Source organism: Acomys russatus, chromosome 15 (genome assembly GCF_903995435.1).
Source record: "Acomys russatus chromosome 15, mAcoRus1.1, whole genome shotgun sequence".
NCBI lineage: Eukaryota > Metazoa > Chordata > Mammalia > Rodentia > Muridae > Acomys > Acomys russatus.
Window position 1 is genome coordinate 32,538,852 of NC_067151.1, and position 19,973 is coordinate 32,558,824.

The following is a 19,973-nucleotide window of genomic DNA, read 5'->3' on the forward strand; positions in this document are numbered from 1 at the left end:
TGTAGGTTAGTGTCTGATTTTGGAATCCCAATGAAATAACTTCCAAGCGATTTGTACCCATGATTAAAGGTGGAATGAGATCCAGTTCTCCCCCTAATCCTTCAGTTTAAGATCATAAATTGTAGGTGAATGTGGAATGAAATCATCTGTGATATATTATGTTCATTTACCAAATGAGCTCTTTTGATGTTGCCTGTTTTTATGTAAAACGCGTTCTTAAACTAATAAAGTAATATCTCTTGGTGTACAAACTATTCACGGTGCCCTTTGCTGCTGGGCCAGCTCTTGGGTTTACATTGCCACAATGGAGTAAAATTTCATTTCGGTTCAATTCAAAATTGACACATTCAGTCCAGACAGGAATAACCCAGCTGTGTTCAGGGGTGGGGGTGGGGCATTCTCTATACAAGGCTTTAAAAATTAGTCATGCGGTCAGAATGCAGCTTTCCCACATGTCCTCCACAGCACAGTATATATTTCAGGAGCATAATTCAAAAACAACTATTCCAAAAATGTCCCTTTTCATATATTACCTTCCTGGCTGGGCCAGGGACTTAGACAAACACAGAGAAATTAAATACTCTTCAGTCTTATTTTATCCTTCAACCTACATGCACAAGCTCTCCAGAGAGATTTCTATTTTAGCTGCTAACCTGTAACTAGCTGCCATTTTGTTGCTCTTTCCCATTAGGTATTCCACATGCAATTTTGACCTTAGAGAAAATTGCAGAAGAGTATGATGGGATAAAGTTCTTTCCTACTGAGGTTTCAATGCCAGGAGATTGAAAAGGTAGCCAGCAAAAGTGACTATGGGTCCCCTGGTGTCATTCTTACGATGGTACTGGAATATCTCCAAGCTATTGTAAAAATTAACTGTCATCTTCTCTGCCATCCCTCTTGCTCTCCATAGAGAAGTCACTGACCTTTCCTAGTCTTCTGGCAACTTCCTCAAAACAATAACCAAAGCGATTGCTTCCTGAGGATCATTATCTTGTTTTATGAGACTGGTGACCTTGCCATAAATATACCGTTTGAAACTTTCGGGGAAACATCTCTACTCTGGTGTTGAAGATGATAGAGCTGCCACACATGGGAACTGGGCAGGAACATCCTTTCCTGACCTGTCCTCAGGCCACTTGGACTGGGGAGCTGGAAAGGTAGGACATGTTATATACAAAGCAGGCAGGTATAAAAACATGGAATTTTTCACATCACATCTCCTGAACAAAATAAGAGGTAGCCTCATCCAGTCTCCTCAAAGACACTAAGGCACTAAGACAAGACACGGGGCCACACCCAGCCAGCTGGAACAGCAAGATCCACACTGGCCATCAGCACTGTGACAGATGTCCAAGCCAGCTTGCTTGCATTTCAAATCATTCATTCAACTGTTTCTTGAGTGTGTGCCAGAACCACAGGCGGCACTTCATTTGGGCTTAGGGAAAAGCATTGCCTATTTTATTATTTTGCACTGCAAAAAGAAAACCTGCAAAGCAAGAAAATATACCTGAGCTGACAAAGATGTATTGGGATTCTTGGTTCAGCATTCAGATGACCTGGGTCTAGACCTAGCAAGGCCTTCCTTGCATGTTTCCAGCAACTTTGATTCTTGTAAAGGTGTGTCTGCCATCTGCCCTTGTGATGGTACACACACACCCCATGGTGCTCTTGGCTTAGCTCCTGGGCTCTGAGGTAGAAAGAATCCCAGAGTTCTCTCTGCCATCTGGAATTAGCATAAGATTTTAACGTCGTATCTTACATTAATACTGCTATATGTTCATCAGCTCAACAAACTTAACCAAGACCTACTGTAAGTGTAGAGGCTAAAAGAAACCAGAATACTCCTATACATAAGACCTTCATTCTAGCGAGAAATCTTCTACTCCTTGGTCATCATGTGGAGCTCCTGATTTATCACTCACAGATGGCCAAATACCAGCTTGTCAGGGGCACAACATCCTTACCAGCTTGTGACTGGCTCCCAGCATGTGTAGACAGTGTAGGCTGCCTGCAGTCCAGCCATCAGTCACAAGTAACTAGATCTGTGGTCCACACACTCTGTTGTACTCTTAGAAAGAAGAAAGGAAATGAAAAGATCGAGGGAAGATAGAGCTGATGAAAGTCAAGCAGAAGAGACCAAAATTGCCACAGCCTTATCTTCTGGTGTACCCTATGAGTAGTTTAAAAGGAAAGAAAGAAAAGTATTGACCTCATTCTTCAAAACCAGTCCCAAGGGATGCTCTGAGTGACTGTCGATTTAACAAAGTTCTCGGTCCCATTCACACACTTCATCCAAGAGTATTGTGCCCTTCTGACAGAGTGAACTAAGTAATAAGTGGCCCATAAGTGGCTCTGTCAGCGCACCCCATAATAAGCCACACTTGTCTGTCCATTCTTCCTGGACTTTGCAGATTCCCTTGAAGGACCTATTCTTTTTACCAAACACCCCCAGCAGAAGTTCAGCCCAGCCCCCCACATTCCCATCCAGTGTGAGTCATATACTCATAGCTCCACTTAAGTTCCAACTATAAGCTCGTCCCTGGGGCAACTACATAGGATTCATTACCACATTTCCGGGTTCGTAGATGGCACCCATTCCAGGTGTGATAGTAAAAGCACAGATGGGCCACTTGGGGATTTCTTCCCAAATTCATTTACTTGTTGTGAGGCATTCACAAACAGCTTTCCTGGAGAAGAGCTTTGCTGTTGGGCTGTTTCTGGTTACTCATAACCAAATGCCACCTTCTGAGCTATAAGGAAAGTACTACTGTTTTGATTCAGAGTTCTAGAGCTACTAGATCTAGGAGGCACATCTCCTGAGAACTCGCTCATGAGTACAGTGTAGAGAGGACTAGTGAGGGGGGGGGGGCGATCAACATGGCCAGAAACTGGGAGAGCCACATGTGCATGCTTTTAGACTCTCTCCTTATAAAGTCACCTGGATTCAATCATGGACGTTTTACACTAATGACTGCACGTGATTTGAACTGCCGTTAAAAGGCCCCCACTTAGTTTTACTCTTTTGGTACTTCTAATAAGGGTTAGATTTCACATACTGAAGCTGTGAGTGCTGTACCCAAGCCCTAGCAGTGTCCCTGAATCCGAGGCTTAAGAATAAGAGCGAAGTAGGAAGAAGTCATTCATATCCATGAATGACACTGGCATGGGTGAGATGGAAGCCCTACCTTAGCCCCTTTGAGGCAACACATGGCCCAGGAGCTGGGCCTCACCAACCTACCACTATGACTTTAAGAAAGGGCAGGAACAGCTGCCTATCTCACAGTTACATGGCTGCATAATAACAAAACAGTTCCCATCTCGGGGCTGGCCTAGGAGGAAGTGGAGCAAGATGTCTCCTTTTTTTTTTTTTTTTTTTCATTAATTAATTTATTCACTTTTACAGTCTGATCGCAGCCCCACCCACCTCTTTTCAGTACTACCCTCATACCACTCCTTCTCCCCTTTCTAAGAGAATGAAAATGTTCAAGATGCCTCTTAAGGAAGCCAGCCCAGGTGTCCTTAATATGCTATCCTAGAAACACAGCCACACATGCCTGTATCCTCCCACCATGTGATAACTTACTGCATAACATAAATACACAAAGTTTAGTATTTTTAATTGACAGCAGTCTGTCATAAAACCCATATGACTAGGCAGCCTAGCCAAGGCAAATATGGGTTCTTTTATTCTCATCTTAATTACTAATATTAACTTGCCACACACACACACACACACACACACACACACACACACACACACACACACACGGGACAGAGAGAGAGGCATGGATATATGGACAGATGGATGGATGGATGGATGGATATGGATATGGATGCAAGTTAAAGCAGCTGCAACTGAGTTCAAGAAGTTCAGAAGTTGAAGGCAAGTCTGCATAGATAAGCTAATGAACCAGGCCGATTAGTGAAAGCTGCTGGTAATCTGTTTGATGGAGAGGCTGGAGAATCCAGTAAATGCTGGCTGGGTCTGGAGCAGGAAACAGATCAAGGCCAGGTACAAACAGGTGGCTGGGCAAGCATAGTAGGCTGTTCCAGCCTGCAAGGTGATGGCATGTAAGAGGGGAGCTAATTAATCCAAGTAGGTGAATCTGTGGCCCTTGAGGCACACATGTGTCTCATGGTAGGTTAGTGTGCAGCCATGCCTTCACAGTGTTTGGTGTCCATCTATTTATGGAGTCTAGGTGAAAGAGGTACACCCTTTTCTCAATCTGGTATGTCAGTTATGTCCTGGGGCTTGCTTTCTCCTTCTATAATTTTGACACACCTGCATGCCTCTATAATCTCAATTCACTGCAAATAAATTTACAGCTCCCTTGCCAGTCCCATGAATGAGCCTTTTATCAGTGTGTGTGGGATGGGTGGTGCCTGGCAGATGGTGCGGTTTCCGGGTCCACCCAGAGGCTATGGTCATTCTCTGCCTTCAAAATGGAGTGGGGAAAAAAAAAATCTGCCTATACAATGCAGTTTCCCAAGGCAAACATGGTTTTATTCAACACAGAGTAACTCAGAGTAGGACACCGCCTGCTCTCAATACACAGTGCTCTCCCAGGAATGGCAAAAAGCAGCCTTCCAGGCAGACAAAAGAAGCAGCCACACGTAAGTTCTTCCCAGCCAGGGCTGTCCTGCTTGCAAAGCGTGTAGCTCTCTTCTCCTAGGGAAAATATTTTTCTCGTTAGGTTGTTTCTCTTTGCTCTGGAAAAAAGAGAGAGAGAGAGAGAGAGAGAAGGGAGAGAAGGAAGAAGAGGAAGAGGAAAGAGAGAGGGAAAAGAGGGAGGGAGGGAGGGAGGGAGGGAGGAGGTCCACTGACCCTGAAAATCACTCTCTCCTACCTTCTTAGACAAATCCACATTGTCACCTTTCCTTGATAGCAGGGTGATAATTAATGTTCCACCCAAGAGAGGTTTCATTTTTCCATCAGAATTACCTATTAATTTGCTAGATTCTTCTGATTAAGCAGCTAGCCTGTCTGCAAGAGCTCATCACACGGCGCATCCTTTCATTTTCAACAACTAAATCAAGGCCCCAACCAACCCAGACATTTTCAATTTCCTCTCTCACCATGTGGATGTTCCCAGGTCTTTTAATAACCTTCTTTAAGTCGGCGCCTGTCTCCCTGAGCAAGCTGACAGTGCTTTGTAACCGCCTTTACTGTCTCCACCTACTCACTTTATAGAAGAAAAGTACCAGTTAGCACATCCGAGCCTGGAAACGGAAACCTGAAGATCCCTCGCTTGAGATGGAGACCTCACGGCAACGTGGGTGTCTACCCATGGATCCAAAGTCTTCTTCTTGCCAGGCCTGTGTGTGGGCTCTCCTGGAACGAGCACACCATGGCATACCTTTCCTCACTAATGTTGCTGACAGATGGGTGTGGCCTCAGCATGTTGCCAACCCCAGCCATCTCAGAGCAGACCTTCCCTTCTCAATGTACTTGCGTCCCCAGTTTCTGAATGCCCACATATATATTCAGGGCAGTAGGGAAGAGCCAGACAAGCTCCAGCCCTCAGCAAGCAAGCAGCAGGACTGCATCTGTCCACTGATAGGCTTTAAGTACCTTCAGTGTCAGATGCTATAGCATTTGTGCCCACCCCCAGCCCCAAACCCCCAACGCCCAACATCGAACCAAAGTACAATAGGCTAGGCAGTGGGTGCCCTGGGGCTCAAGGAATGATTCCTGGCTTTGTCTTCAATCTGTCAGCAGGACTTTGTGTACAGGATGGAACTTTCCAGATGAGACAGGGTCCAGAGACTCATAGAATCAAGTCAGGAATTCTACTGCCAGTCTGTGTCCCCTCCCTGGGCCCACTTCCTCTCATCTGGGATTCCCCCTGCACTCTCCCCAAAAAGGGCAGCTACAGCCTAAAAATTACTTGGTTCCTAAATATTTGCATAGATGTGTATGTATAGTTGTGTAGCCATATAAGTATGCACATGTGCACATGTGTGCTATGTGCTGTGATGACCAACCGCATGGGCCAGCATCCCACAGTGTTGCCAGTCTGCTGCTGTCATGCAGCATCTCTGTGGGATGGAGCTGCTGGCCAGAGCTGGCCCCTAGCGCCCTGTTTACTGGCCTGCTTCACCATGCACGCACGTCTGCACAGAGGCAGCTGCAGTAACTTTAGATTTGAGCGCCCAGCCTCACAAGGCTCGCTGTAAATCAGGAGGGCAGGGTCTGGCGCTGGGAAGGAAAATGAGCCTCCTTTCTTCTTGTTCCTTCCGAACAAGCTGTGGGGTTTTCTGGGGCTGGGGGAGATCTGTGTCTCTCGGCCTTCCTCCACATGCCCGTGCTCTTCACAGATATCTGATGTGAAAGGCTGCCTGCTGGCTATTGGCATCTTAAAAATGTTTGTATGTGGAATCCCCAGGCCATTATCTCCCTTGACGTGAGGCCCACTTGAGCAGTCAGCCAGTTGCCCTCGTATTGACTTTCTTTCTTCCTGTTGCTATGACTGACAGAAGAGTCTCTGCTGGGGAGTGCATCCTCCTCCCAACCCCAATCTCTGGAGAGCATAGGGCCTTGGCGTGTCCTGTATCTGTGAGGCAGAGAACATCCCTGGGGCCCAGGAAGGAGAAGACCAGTGTGGAAGTGTAAGCAGGGACTCGTTTAGTGCAACAGATGAGAACTCAAGGCAAGCGTTTGAAACCCTACTTCTTCTACAGAGACATGCATTTCCTTCCAGTTTTGTTTTGTTTGTTTGTTTGTTTTTGTTTTTTTCCCCAAGCCACAAGTATAAACAAAGACTTCCAATATACTTCTTGGGCTCATAAATCTCAATGAATTTGGTTCGACATGGTCCTCCTGCTGGCACAAGCAGAACAAGCAGCTATCCAGTTAGAGACACTGGATAGTCTGGGGACAGTAAGGTTGTGGAAGTTACAGCTGTGGTGGTCTGAAGGAAATGTCTCCCAGCAGACTTGAAGATTTGCACACTTGCTCCCTGGTTGGCATCGTCATTTGTGGAGATTATTGAAGTGCAGCCTTGCTGGAGGAAATTCACCACCGAGGTCGGGCTTTGAGGGTTTATAGCTTCACTCCACTTCTCAGCATCCTTCTCTGGCCACTTGCTGCCACGCCCACCCACCATTGTGGACTCTCGCCCAGATATAGACTTCTTGTTTCTCTGAGTTACCTTGGGTCACGGTGTTTTATCATAGCAACAACAACAACCAAAACAGAACAAAACAACACCTCACACATATTCACATTGCTCTAACAAAACTATCTGACAGGAAAAAGAAAAAAAAAAATCCAAGGGAGGCAAGGTATATTTGTATTCATGATTATAGTTCCTCTTGATGAGGAAGGCATGGCCAAGTTCACAACAGCAGAAGCTTATGATGGAGGTGCCTCACATCACAGAGAACCAGAAAACAGAGAGGTGCCAAAACTAGGGCAGGCTAAACCTTCAAAGGCCCAGTCCTAAAGGCCTACTTCCAGCAGCTGGGCTCCGCCTACAACAGGTTTCCATAGGCTCCCAAACAGTGCCACCAGATGGGGACCAGATGTCCAAAATATGAGTTTGCCGGGACAAGTCAAACCCAAACTCTAACAGAGGTTCTAAAAGAAGCGACAGTGATAAGGCCAAGGAAAGGGGGATGCTCTTGGGAGCTATAAAGGAGGCTAAAATGATGCCCAGCAGTTAGGGATATTGGGTTGTTTGGCAATTGTGCTATGACTAAAAAGAAGTGTCAGTGCGTGTGTGTGTGTGTGTGTGTGTGTGTGTGTGTGTGTGTGTGTGTGTGTGCACGCACACACATCTGCACACATGGTGGGATTCAGGGATGTCTTAGTTTGATTTCTTTGCTGAGATAAACACCATGACCTAAAGCTACTTGAGGGAGGAAATAATTTACTTGGCGTATGGGGTAATCTGTTATCAACCGAAGCTAGGTAGGAACTGTTGCAGAGACCAAGGAAGAATGCTGCTCACTGGCTTACTCCCAGGCTCACCTTCAGCTGACATTCTTTATATAGCCTGGACCCTTCTGCCTAAGAACGGCACTGCCCACAGTAATCTGGGCTCTTCTATATCAATTAGCAGTCAAAAAATGCCCAAAGACATGCCCACTGGCCAATCTGATGAAGACACTTCCTTAACTGAGGTTCTCTTCTCCTAAGTGACCCTAAGTTTATGACAAGTTGGCAGCTGATGCTAACTATAATGGGGGTGTGGCTTCTAAATATATTGACGTACCTGGGAGGAGAAAGTAAGAGCAAGCTTAGGTTGGACATGGTGATTTAGGAATGGTACCCAACAGTGGGAGTGAAAACTTTAAAGACTGGCACCATCATCAAAAGAGATGCACATATATAGCAAGGAAAAGGCTCAAGCAGGGACTGCTAGGGTTCCCTAGCAGGAGGAGACCCTGAAGACAGAAAAGACATCATGCACATCAGAAACCACAAGCCCAAACAAAATGTGGGGGTGCCCAGAGGATATGCTTGTTAGGGTGAAAGCCAGCCTAGTCTTTTGGGAGGTTAGAAAATGAGGTTGCAGAAATATGTGCCAATCAAGAGGGAACTATTTACTGAGCTTGCTGTGTGAGGGAGGTGAGCCACCAGCACTGTGTTGGGATAGAGATTCAAAGGTAGGCAGGAATGGGGAGTTTTGTGGCAGTTTTTCTAGTCCACTACAAAGGTGGATTCTAATGCAAGCTGTCAACAGTATGGGGAATGCTGAGGGAACTGGAGATGGCTAGCTATAAGTGGGGCATGCTGTTCAACTCATTAAGGGGCATATTTCTCTCTCTCTGGTAGTTCCTAAGTTAGAGATAGGGGTGAAAAGTAAACAAGCTTCCAGTTTTACCCCAGTTAGTTGTCAAGTCATGGACATTTGCTTGAATGTTCTAGAAGTTACTATTAGGTTCCAGAATTGTGAACAGAGATAGCAATCTGGCTTCCTGGGCAATTTATTATAATTACCTATTAGGTAGTTTCCTTGTTTTTCCAATACATCCTAGCCATTATCCATTTGGTCTCTCAAGATACACTAGGCTCCCGGGGACTTAGTTAAAAAAAGTTGCAGACATGTTGTGGGAGCAGAAAAGGAGAGAACAAAAGGTAGGTTAACAAGAGAGAGCATAATAATTTTATTTGATCATGGTTCATGTGACATGGGAGCTTTCAGACTGAGGATCTGAAATTGTAAGACCTAATGTCAACAAAGTGTGGACAGTTGGGAAACACTGTGGTGAGTAGGAGCAGTTACTGAGAAGATAATAACAAACGGCGTAAGCAGGACATCATCACTGCCTGTCCGTTCAGATCTCTCCTGGCCTCTTCCTGCAGCAGGCCCTCTTTCTAGGTACTCGGTCTCTTTTCTGGAACAGGAGGTGTTATGACCTACAGTCAAAGAGAGTTGATCTGAAAGACACCATATGAAAATTTCTCTTACACAGCAAGGTCGGGTAAAGCTGTACTAATCTCTGCCGGCTCAATGGCTGACTTTGGGAGGGAAAGTAAGCAGTAATCAAGGGATTCTCCTGAATTTTACATTGAGTGGTTAGGTTAAAAGTTAGGAGCTAATCTCATGATTAAAGTTACGAATGTAATGATTATACGTAAGACGGGATGTCCTGAGAGGATCCATGAGGGTGTTTACAGGCGCTAAGAGGTCAGGGAAGGCTTCTAGGAGGAGCAGAGCCTTGAACCGGAATTCAGATGAGTAGAAAGGAATTTCGAGGAAAGAGGGAGAGAGCATTTGGGGGAATAACTGCGTGGAGGTTCACTGATCGGAGGAAGCAAGACCCCTACGGCACCAACTTCTAGGAAGTTTAGAGAAAGAATAGGCAGACTGGGTGGGTCTGCTGAGCTAAGAAGTCGCTGCCAGGCGTTAAGCAGGAGGCAACTGTGTAGTATTCACACATATAAGCCTGGGGGGTGGGGGCGGGTAGCATCTCACACTCCAACCACAACAATGCCCAGGTTCCCATCTCACAAAGAACACTCTGGCTGGATTCTAGAAAGATCAGGAGAAGTTGCTGGAAAAGCAGGGCAGACAGTGATACAAACAAACAAAACAAAAAGTGTCACCAGTGGGTGAAGGCTGGGTAAGTCAGAGAGAGGGGGGAGGGGGAGGCTGAGACCTCTGCCCAGTGTTTCCATGTTCTGCATCAAAGCAAGAGTTGAGAACTAAGATAAGGAAGAATGGAGGGGTTAATTACTCTGCAGCACACTAGAGGAGTGGAGGTGGGTCTCCAGGAGTTGCACCTGTCTGAACAATGGCGTGTCAAGCTGTGCTCTTCAAAGGGTTTTAAAAGATTAAGTGAAAGTGTTTTGCTATGCTTATTTTTATCTTAAAAAAAAAAAGTCTTTAATAGGAAGGATTGTGGAATGAGCTATACAGGTTTACAAGCCGATAAGATTTTTTTTTAAATTGGTCAAAAAGGGTCAAAGGCATTATTACACTAGGTCACAGGTGTGTGTTTTTATTGTAAATGTAGTTTATAATCCTGTTTATACAATTTTAAAAAAAAGGGGGATTATAATGTCTTTTGCAGGCAGCTGAGGTTTTTTTTCTTTTTCTTTTTCTTTTGCAGTTCCCGCTGAACGAGGGGCTCATTTCTCTCCCAATGTTCCCTTAATTTCTCATCTTTTCATTCTATCTCAACAGGAAAGGCACTATCCCCAGCTAGTGCCAGTGGGAGAAAATGGATGTTTCGATGCTATTGTTAAAAATGACTTGAACAAGCCGGGCAGTGGCGCTGCACACCTTTAAGACCAACACTCAGGAGGCAGAGGCAGGTGAATCTCTGAGCTGGACGCCAGCCTGGTCTACAGAACAAGTTCCAGGATGGCCAGGGCTACACAGAGAAACCCTGTCTGGAAAAACAAAAACAAAAACTCAAACAAACCAAAAAGTCAAATAAAATAAAAAGGCTTGAACATGAGGGGTTTTGTAGTTGTTGTTTTGTGGTTTTGGGGGGCATTTTGCTTGTTTGTTTTGTTGTTGTTGCTGTTGTTGTTGGGTGGTGGTGGTGGTGGTGGTGGTGGTGGTGGTGGTGGTGGTGGTGGTTTTGGTACAAACAGGGTTTCTCTTAGCCTTGGCTGTCCTGGAACTCACTCTGTAGAGCCTCAAACTCAGACATCTGCCTCTGCTTCCTGAGTTCTGGCATTAAAGGCATGTACCACTACCACCTGGCAAACTTGAGGGGTTTTGAACTGTAATGATCAGAGTTTTCCTCCCTACAGAAGTGGGTGTGTCCTATCTCCAATGGAAGTACATGCTGACCTTAACTTTAATTACATTTTTTTCAATTTTATTTTATTTTATTAGTAGCATTTTTAGATGTCAAATTGTCTTCGTCTTTTCTTTTCTTTTCTTTTTCTTTGTTTATTCACTTTAAACCCTGGCCATAGCCCCATCCCTCCTCTCCTCTCGGTCCCTCCTTCCCTCTCCTCCATCGCCCCTTCCCTATTCCTCAGTAGACAGGACCTAGGCCCTCTACACAGACATAGCTGATGGGCAGCTCAGGCTTCATGTGGGTCCCATAGTAACAGGAGCAGGGGCTATCTCTGACATGGACTTTGTTCCCAGCTTTTTAAATTACTTCTCCCTGGCAGGGCTGCCTTGCCAGGCCACAGGGGAAGAGAACATACTCAGTTCTTATGCGACTTGATGAGCTGGGGTGGGTGGGAAGAGGGCTCCCCTTTTCTAATTACATTATTTTTGAGGTGACTTTAAAATACCTGAGACTCAAATATGCAGTGGGATATTAATCTGCAGAACTGAAGAGTTACTCATGTAGAAATGAAGAGTGAACTGTCTTGCTGTGGCAAAAATCTCTGGATCAGCACACTTAAGAAGTGGGGGGGGGGGGGAGGAGTCATGACAGCACACGTCCAAGGTGGCTGGTCACACAGAGAAAAACAAGCGGAGAGTTAGTAGTGCACATGCCTCGTGTATACACATAGGCAGTGTCCAACGGAAAATGAGTGAGTTTCAAAGCAGTGGCTTGGAGTTCATGTTCAAATCCCATTTTCTCCTACAATGAAGGAAGCTGTTGGTACAGAAGGGATGGTTCCAGAATCTGTCCAACAAAAGTCAAGATTCTCCATGGAGGAGGCTTGGGCTCACTCTCACATGGCGAGGCAGACACACAGTCAGACGCTCTCTTCCCTTCTCAAGATATGAGAAGGGTTACAAATGGCTTTTTTAATTTGTTTTTAGTAGGGCATTTTTGTTGTTTGTTTTTATGCATCGAAGCACTAATCCTGTTTTTTTTAATTAAAGGAAGGAATGTTAATAAAGTTTACTGTAGAAAATTGGGTCCTGTGTGGAGAAGAAAGGAAAGAAACGAGTCACCTATAATTTTCCCAGTAGGAGTATAAGGTTACCAACGAAATATAAACTATACTAAAAATGACAGAAAAGGTAAAATCCTGTCCCTTCCGAGGTTTATAAGTTATGTTAGGGCTCAAGACACCATATCCTCAAATACGGAAGCTTGACATACTGAGTATTTTAAGCTTCAGGAAATGGAGAAAGCCACAGAAGCAGAAAGTTCACTCTGATCTGCCTTTCTCCCATGAGGCAGTTCGTAAAATAGGTCATAAAATCAGAGACAGGGCACCCTCCTCCTATGTGGAAGCCAGTGACTTCAGTCAGCAGCGTCATATCAGACCTGCCCGCCTTCCAGTTACATCCCTCCACGAGGCTCCAGGAAAACCATTCTCCCAGAATCTTTGGGTCTTTGTTTCTGAAGTCTTCTACGCAACATGAAAGTTTTATGCAATACACATTTATACTTTTCTTTAGTAAATCCTACTTTTGTTATAAGGATGTCAGTCACAAATGGATGAAGAGAGAGCCCTTTTGTCCTTTGTATGCATTTTTAAGTATATATTATAAATACAATAGGAATTCTCCATTGCACTCTTAGCATTTTGGATACCATTAATAGTTGTTATGTATACACTTTGATAAATGGCCTCAAAATAACAATTGCAATTTAGGTTACTATTCTGTGGGCCAACCATTTTCCAGGGTTCATCTGAGGGGTACATGTGGTCATCTGTCTGTCAGCGAGACAGCTGCACTTCTTACAATGGAGGTAGTGAGGCTATTTGTCCCTCATCATCTACCAGGCTACTTCATGTGGCAGAGTTCCAATGCAAGGAAAGGAAGTGCACCAGTCTCCTGAGGTCCAGCCTCAGAACCCGATCTTCGTCCCTCTGCCATCACAGGTTGATCAAAGCAAGCTGTAATGCCAGGCAAGATTTAAAGGGTAGAGAAACAGAAGACCTACAGAACTACATTGAAAACAGATGTGGCTACAAGGAAGAGAGTAATTGCAAGCAATCTACCATGTCATCAGTTTTAAGACATACCATTGTTATGTGATCTGTAATTCTAAGATGACCGTAAGAGGAGAAAAAGCTGTCCATGGACAAGAGACACCAGTGATTGTCAGATACATTTCAATGCTTGAGATATTTAAGTGTAGAATATATATACATCATAAATCAGTGAATATGCTAGTTAGAAAGTCATTACTTCTACAAAAAAAAAAAAAACATAACTGGGCAAGGTGATCAGAAATGTTGGGAATAGGAAATTCAAGGTCAATCCAGGGCCCAGGGCCAACTTCACTGAGAAGGGCGGAGCCAAGGCTGTGAACACTTGATGGAGTTTTTGCAGAGAGCTTGGAATATCCAATAGTGAAATCTAGGAGGAGCAACCTGCCTTTCTGTTCACAAAATAGGAGTTGTGATGAGGGAGAGAGAGCAGCATGATGGTCATCCCCAGCATGTGTGTTACATACAACCCAGAGCAAGCTGTAAAAGGCAAAAGTACTTTACTTAAGATCTCAGAAATTTCACTTTTAGGGTCTTGGGTTCAAAAAGTTTGGGTTCAGTGTTCCCAAAGCTGCAGAGAGGTAGGGCCTTAGAGAGGAAACCAAGATAAAAGAACCTGGCTGCAAACAAAAAAAGGGCAGGTGCTATACATCAGAATAACACCTAGACTCACTAAGTGTGTCCATTAAACAAGACTCCGGTAGCTCTTGGTAGGTGGAATACCGAGATTGCTCAGTGTAGTACTGAGATCACCCAGATCACCAGACCCCCAAAAAGACCACCAGGACTCGACACCGATGCAACAAACACAGGGTCCTGTATTATGGGCTCAGAGCTTTGGATCACAATCCTTCCTGATGGAGCAGGATAGGAGAGTGACCCCAAGCTTCAAAGGCAACGGGCTTATAAAGGGAAGAAGGGGGTGGTGGGTCACAGGAATGTCGACCCGTAGGCAGGTTGGGTGGAGGCTGAGTCTGGAGGGGAAGTCTTTTTATCTCAGAGGAACAGTGGGAGCTAGTTGTGTGTGTAATCGTTCCAGTGGAGTTTCTGGGGACTGCTGGCAGGTGTCATTCCCAGAACGTAGGGAGAAGGGTCACCTAGGGGACAAGTCCTTATACAGAACATCATTAATTGCAGAATATAGAATATGGCATTAATTTTGCCCTTACACAGGTACCTCGAATCTCTGGGCATAATGTAATTATTTCTTCAAGCTGCTTACAGTCAGAACACCACCTCCGTAGGCAGCAGCTGTAGAGGTGGTGTGAAAGTCCTTGCCTTTACTGGCCTCCAGATGCCATTACAAAAGCCCTTCAGTGTTGTTTGCATTAAAAATGGCTTTTTTCATCCTCACAGTGTCAACGGGGAGGAAGATTGCAAAGTCTTTGAATGAGATGGGAAAATATTAGCAAAGGAAACTTCCACGTGGAGATTCCATGCTATGACAGGGTCACTGCTGCTGGAAACCCGGTGGGAGACTCTTGCAGTGGTTCATAGGTGTGATGGTAGTTCACCGTGGCTAACAGTCATAGTGAGCCTGTGACTATGGATTTCCATTGAAGGGAGGGGCCAACAATCTCCTTTGGGTGGGTGTGAACTGTGACAAAGCAGAGTGACTGCACAAAAGCTGTGTCCTGGGGTAATGGAGAGATCAGAGGGCATTCACTGAGGTGGGGACTAGCAGTAGAGAGCATGCGATCTGTATCTTCACGACTCACATTTTCTAAATAGGAAGCTTCATTTTTGTCTACTAAATACTTAAACACTTTTTTCTCAGTGACCATGCACCCACAGATTAGTGCTGCTCTCATCCTTATCAAAGAGGCTTCTTTCTACAACAGATGCAGATTTCCACAGAGAACAACTAGACAAAGTGCATAGAATAGGGAGTGTCCGTGCCCACACAGGAGACCTATAACACAATGCCTATACCCAAGGCTAAGAAAACATGGCAGAAGAGAGGAAAGAAATTTTGTAAGAGCCATTGCAGAAGAGGAAGTCGGAGGGAAGGGGTATTTCTGGGTGGGGCAGGGTTGCTACACCCATAAGCTCTCAGCAGTATGGCTGCCTGCACAAGACCACAGCCACCAGCTTCTAGGATGGAAAGGAGAATGGTTCACTAAGAGTGGGCACTTGGTTGAGGAGCCACAGGCAGTCATAGGGAGGAGTCATGTTGTCTTCAGGAAAGTGCCCAGCATAGGCTGTCCATGCCCCAGAGCTCAGCCCTACAGCCATAGGCATACAGGCAACATCAACTAGACTAATAAAGTTGTAGGATGGACAATAGCAACAATAACAGAGGGAAAACGAAGACATAAATTTTGTGATGGAGCTTTTGGGGACACTGGAGAAGTTCAGGGAGGCGTGGATATTGTCAAAATACATTGTACTCAAGCACGAAATTCTCAAAAGAATTAAATGAAAAATGAAGGTAAAGAAAACGTTTTATCATTACTCATTATTTTTTTATAAAACCTTTAATAAGAGTAACTGTGGGCTGGGCATGGTTGGTGCACACCTTTAATCCCAACACTTGGGAGACAGAGGCAGGGGGATTGCTGTGAGTTTGAGGCCAGCCTGGCCTACAAGGCGAGTCCAGAACAGCCATAGAGAAACCCTGTCTCAAAAAACAGGGGAAAAAAAAAAAAAAAGGACTGTGATTTTTTTTTTTTAATCTAATCTTAATCTTTTTAGTGATTCTCATATTGGCAAATATTTCCTTTGTTTCTAATATTTTATGATTCTTAAGGTGGCTTCAGTGATGAGCCACTGTAATGTTTTGGGCCTCTACCTCCCATTTCTGCCCAGACTTCCAATTCCATGGTAATGGGAATTTTCTTCTTCTGTCAAAACAATTCTTGATAAGTTCCCAAAGAGAAGCAGATCAGAATCAAGGGCTTCCTTCAGATGACTTTCAGGTTGACAGGCACATGATGAGTTACTTTTCTCACATCTGTAACAAAATGCCTGAATCTAGAAACAAGGTGGTTGTGTGGGGGCCATATTTTGGCTCACAGTTTCAGAGAATCAGCCCACCACAGTGAGGAAGTCACTGAGAGGCTGGTGGCAGCAGAAGTGTGTGAAGGACCCCTAAGACTCCAGTGGATCCAAAAGCAGAGAGCACAGGGTAGAAAAAAAGACAAGCAACCAGTGGCCTCTTTCTAAGCAGACCCCGTGTTCCAAAGTTTCTACAGCCTTCTAAAACAGTGCCACTGTGTAGAGACCAATTGTTCACACATAAGCCTGGGGAGGGTCCTTTCCCATTCAAGCCATAACAGTGGCCATGCTCTTGGATGTCTGCACACCCCAGAATGCCTGGCTGAGACCTCGCCTGTACACCTCTTCATCTTCTTCATCTGTGTCCTTCTTAAGATGCTATACAAGAAATGAGTAAATCCAAATGCATTGTTCTCTGGTGCTATGAGCCATCTTAGAAAATAACTGAGCTGGAGGAGAGGTCATAGAAGCTTTGTTTCATGGTTGATCTGAAACACACTGCATGTCAGTCACTGCTTGGAACTTATGACTGGCATCTGAAGTGGTGAAGGCATTCCTATAGGACTGGGCCCCTAAGCTACAGGAACGGATGCCATCTTTGGGCACACACAATATGGTCATAGCAGTGTCCTGTGGTAAGTGGGAGAGTAACAAAAACAGCATGGTTTTCAACACCCTTTATGTTCTCATCACAAAAATCTTTATGATCACCAACCATTTCCTTGGTAGAAACACCTGGATTAGAACTTCTAGGACAGTTCAGTTTTTGTATGTGGACTTGCGCATACATGTATGTGCACACATGGAGGTCAGAAGTCAACCTCATGCTATTCCTCAAGATGGCCGTCTATCTTGGTTTTTAAGAATGGGTCGGTCACTAAGACTTGGGCCTTATCAGTTGGGCTAGGCAGAGAGCCCCAGGGATCTTCCTGTTTGCCTCATAAGCTCTGGGATTTAATGTGTGATTAACCCACTGCACCTGGATTTTTACATGGGTTCTGGGGACTGGACTCAGGTGCTCACACTTAAATAGCAAGCCTGTTTCATACTGTGCTACTCGCACCTCCTGTGCAGTCTGTGTATTTTTAATATGATTGATACATGTAGTAAACATGCCGTCCACAAGACATACTTCAGTTCATGCTTTCACTACAATGAACATCTACTTTCTCGCACCCTTGGTTAAGATCATGCTCAAAGACTGAGATTAGGACAAATATTTTGTGGGCTGAAAATAATTTTGCTCTCAAAACAACAAAAATTGAAGGAGTAGCTACTATTCCTTCTATACTTATACTGTGTGCCTTCTCATGTAATCTTATTAAATTCTCAAAATTATGCCAAATAGTTGCTAAGAAATGAACCCCAGATCAAAGGCTACTGTCAACATCTGGATATAAATCCTGGGTCCAATAGTTTAGATACCAAGGACAGACACACACCTAAATATATTTGAATTCACTGAAAGTCATAGGACACCCTTAGGGGTCAGCAGTGGCCAATGACAAAAGTTTCAAACAAACAAACATTTAACAACAGCCCCACTCCCCCCCTGGGGGATGAAAATGGGAACTAGCAATGCAATTGGCAGAGAGCAATAATCAGGAAGGGACTGGCAGCAAGAGCTTAATTTAGGAGCCTCTAAAGGGTTTTGTTCAACCAGAAAGAAGAAAGCTTAAAGGCACGCTGGCTCCATGTCTTTCCTACACTGTACTGAGTGAGGAAATAACACTATGGCCTCTATGGGGAACAGAAGTAATGAAGGGACTATGACTCTGTAGACTAGACCAGTGATGCTGAGAGGGTAATTACCAGGGCTTAATCCCCAAGTGGGGAGGGCTGCAAGAGGAAGACGTGTATGCTTCTGTATGAAAATGAAGCTTTACACCTCAAAGCAAAGGCTTTCCAAGGGCAAATGCTAACAGCAATCAAGATAAGAACAGCATTGAATTGCATACTGCCAGGCAGTTAAACACTATAGGTTAGGTAAGAGCTGTGATAAGGGCTCAGTTAGACATGGTAGTCTATGGCAAGCCTTAAGTAAAGAGAAATTCTGGGCACTAGCTAGTTTCCCATTATTGTAGCTAAATACCTGAAGTCATCAAGGTACAAAAAGAAGGATTTATGTTGGCTCATGTTACAGTTTTGTGGGTTCTTTTCTTTTTTGTTTGGTTGGCTGGTTGGTTTGGTTTGGGGGGTGCTTTTTATTGACTTTGTTATTCGACAATTTCATTAATTTATATAATATATTCTGGTTACTTTTCAATAACCCCCCTCTTATGTCTTCCACATCCCTATCAACCTTCCAGCATCCTTATTATACCCTTTCCCAAGGGGCTCCTGATTTTGGTTTGCTCTTGTGACTAAAGGCCATCTATGAAACCATTGAATTGGGACTATCTTTGCAGCCTGGGGGGGGGGGGGGGATCACCAATGGGTATAAAACCAAAGGCAATGACTCCCTTCTCTCTGAATCTATCAGTGGCAAACAGTTCGGCAGTAAAGGGCAGGGAATCTTGGGCTCCTTATGCATGTGCCTGACTGTTAATGGGCCCAGTTTCCACACAGACCCAGTATAGGCATCTCTGCAGCTTCTGTGATTTCCTACTTGCAATGGCTATAGAAATATTAGCCTCATTTCTCCCTACCAACTGGCGCTTACATTCTCTCTACCTCCTCTTCTCGATGGCTCCTACTCCTTGATGGGGTGGCATAAGTGTTTTGGTTAGGACTAAGCTTTCACCAGTCACTTCCTCTCAGCACCTGTGCAGCCATGAGTCACTAGAAAGAGGCTTCTCCAATTAAGAGTGAGAATACCATTTGTCTATGGACAACGCGGGTATTTAGAAGGTAGCATGATGTTTAATGTAGCTGAACAATAGTATTCAGTCTCTCCCAGGGCCATGCTCTCTCAGGGCTGTGATCCCCTTTGTCTTGAGTTGCACTCAGGAACAGAATATAAGCCAGGTTCTTCACTGGGCACTGGGAAAATACACTGGGCATTTTTGTTTCTGTCATTTCTCAGGAATTAAACACTGCTTAGTATGAGACATAGAAAGGTTTAAAACATAAACCATTTCTGCATTTCACTGTGTAGCCTTGGATATCCTGGACACACCTTGTAGACCAGGCTGGCCTTGAACTCACAGAGATCCGCCTGCCTCAGCCTCCCAAGTGCTGGGATTACAGGCCTGTGCCACTGAGCCCGGCTTTGCATTTCGCTTTTTAAAAGCTTACTATATCGTTGGCTGGAAAGATAGCTCAGCAGTTAAGAATCTGCCTTGAAAGCACAAGTACCCAGAGCTCAATTCCCAGAACTAACATAAAAAACTAGTTATTGTGATGCATACTGTAATTTCAGCACTGGGGAAGCTGAAGTGGGTGGACTTCTAAGGCTTGCTGGCCAGTCATCTTCCCCTGCTTGGAAAGCTATAAGCAGAAAGGAGACCCACTTCAGAGAAAAGGTGTATGGTGTCCAGGGAATGACACCTGAGATGTCCTCTGGTTTACACTACACACACACACACACACACACACACACACACACACACACACACACACACACTCCAACTCAGGCAGGTATGCACACACATACATCCTTAAGGCAATAGATAGCCATATTTTTGTCTCAGAGTCACAAGCCTTTTCTCAGCTCTTG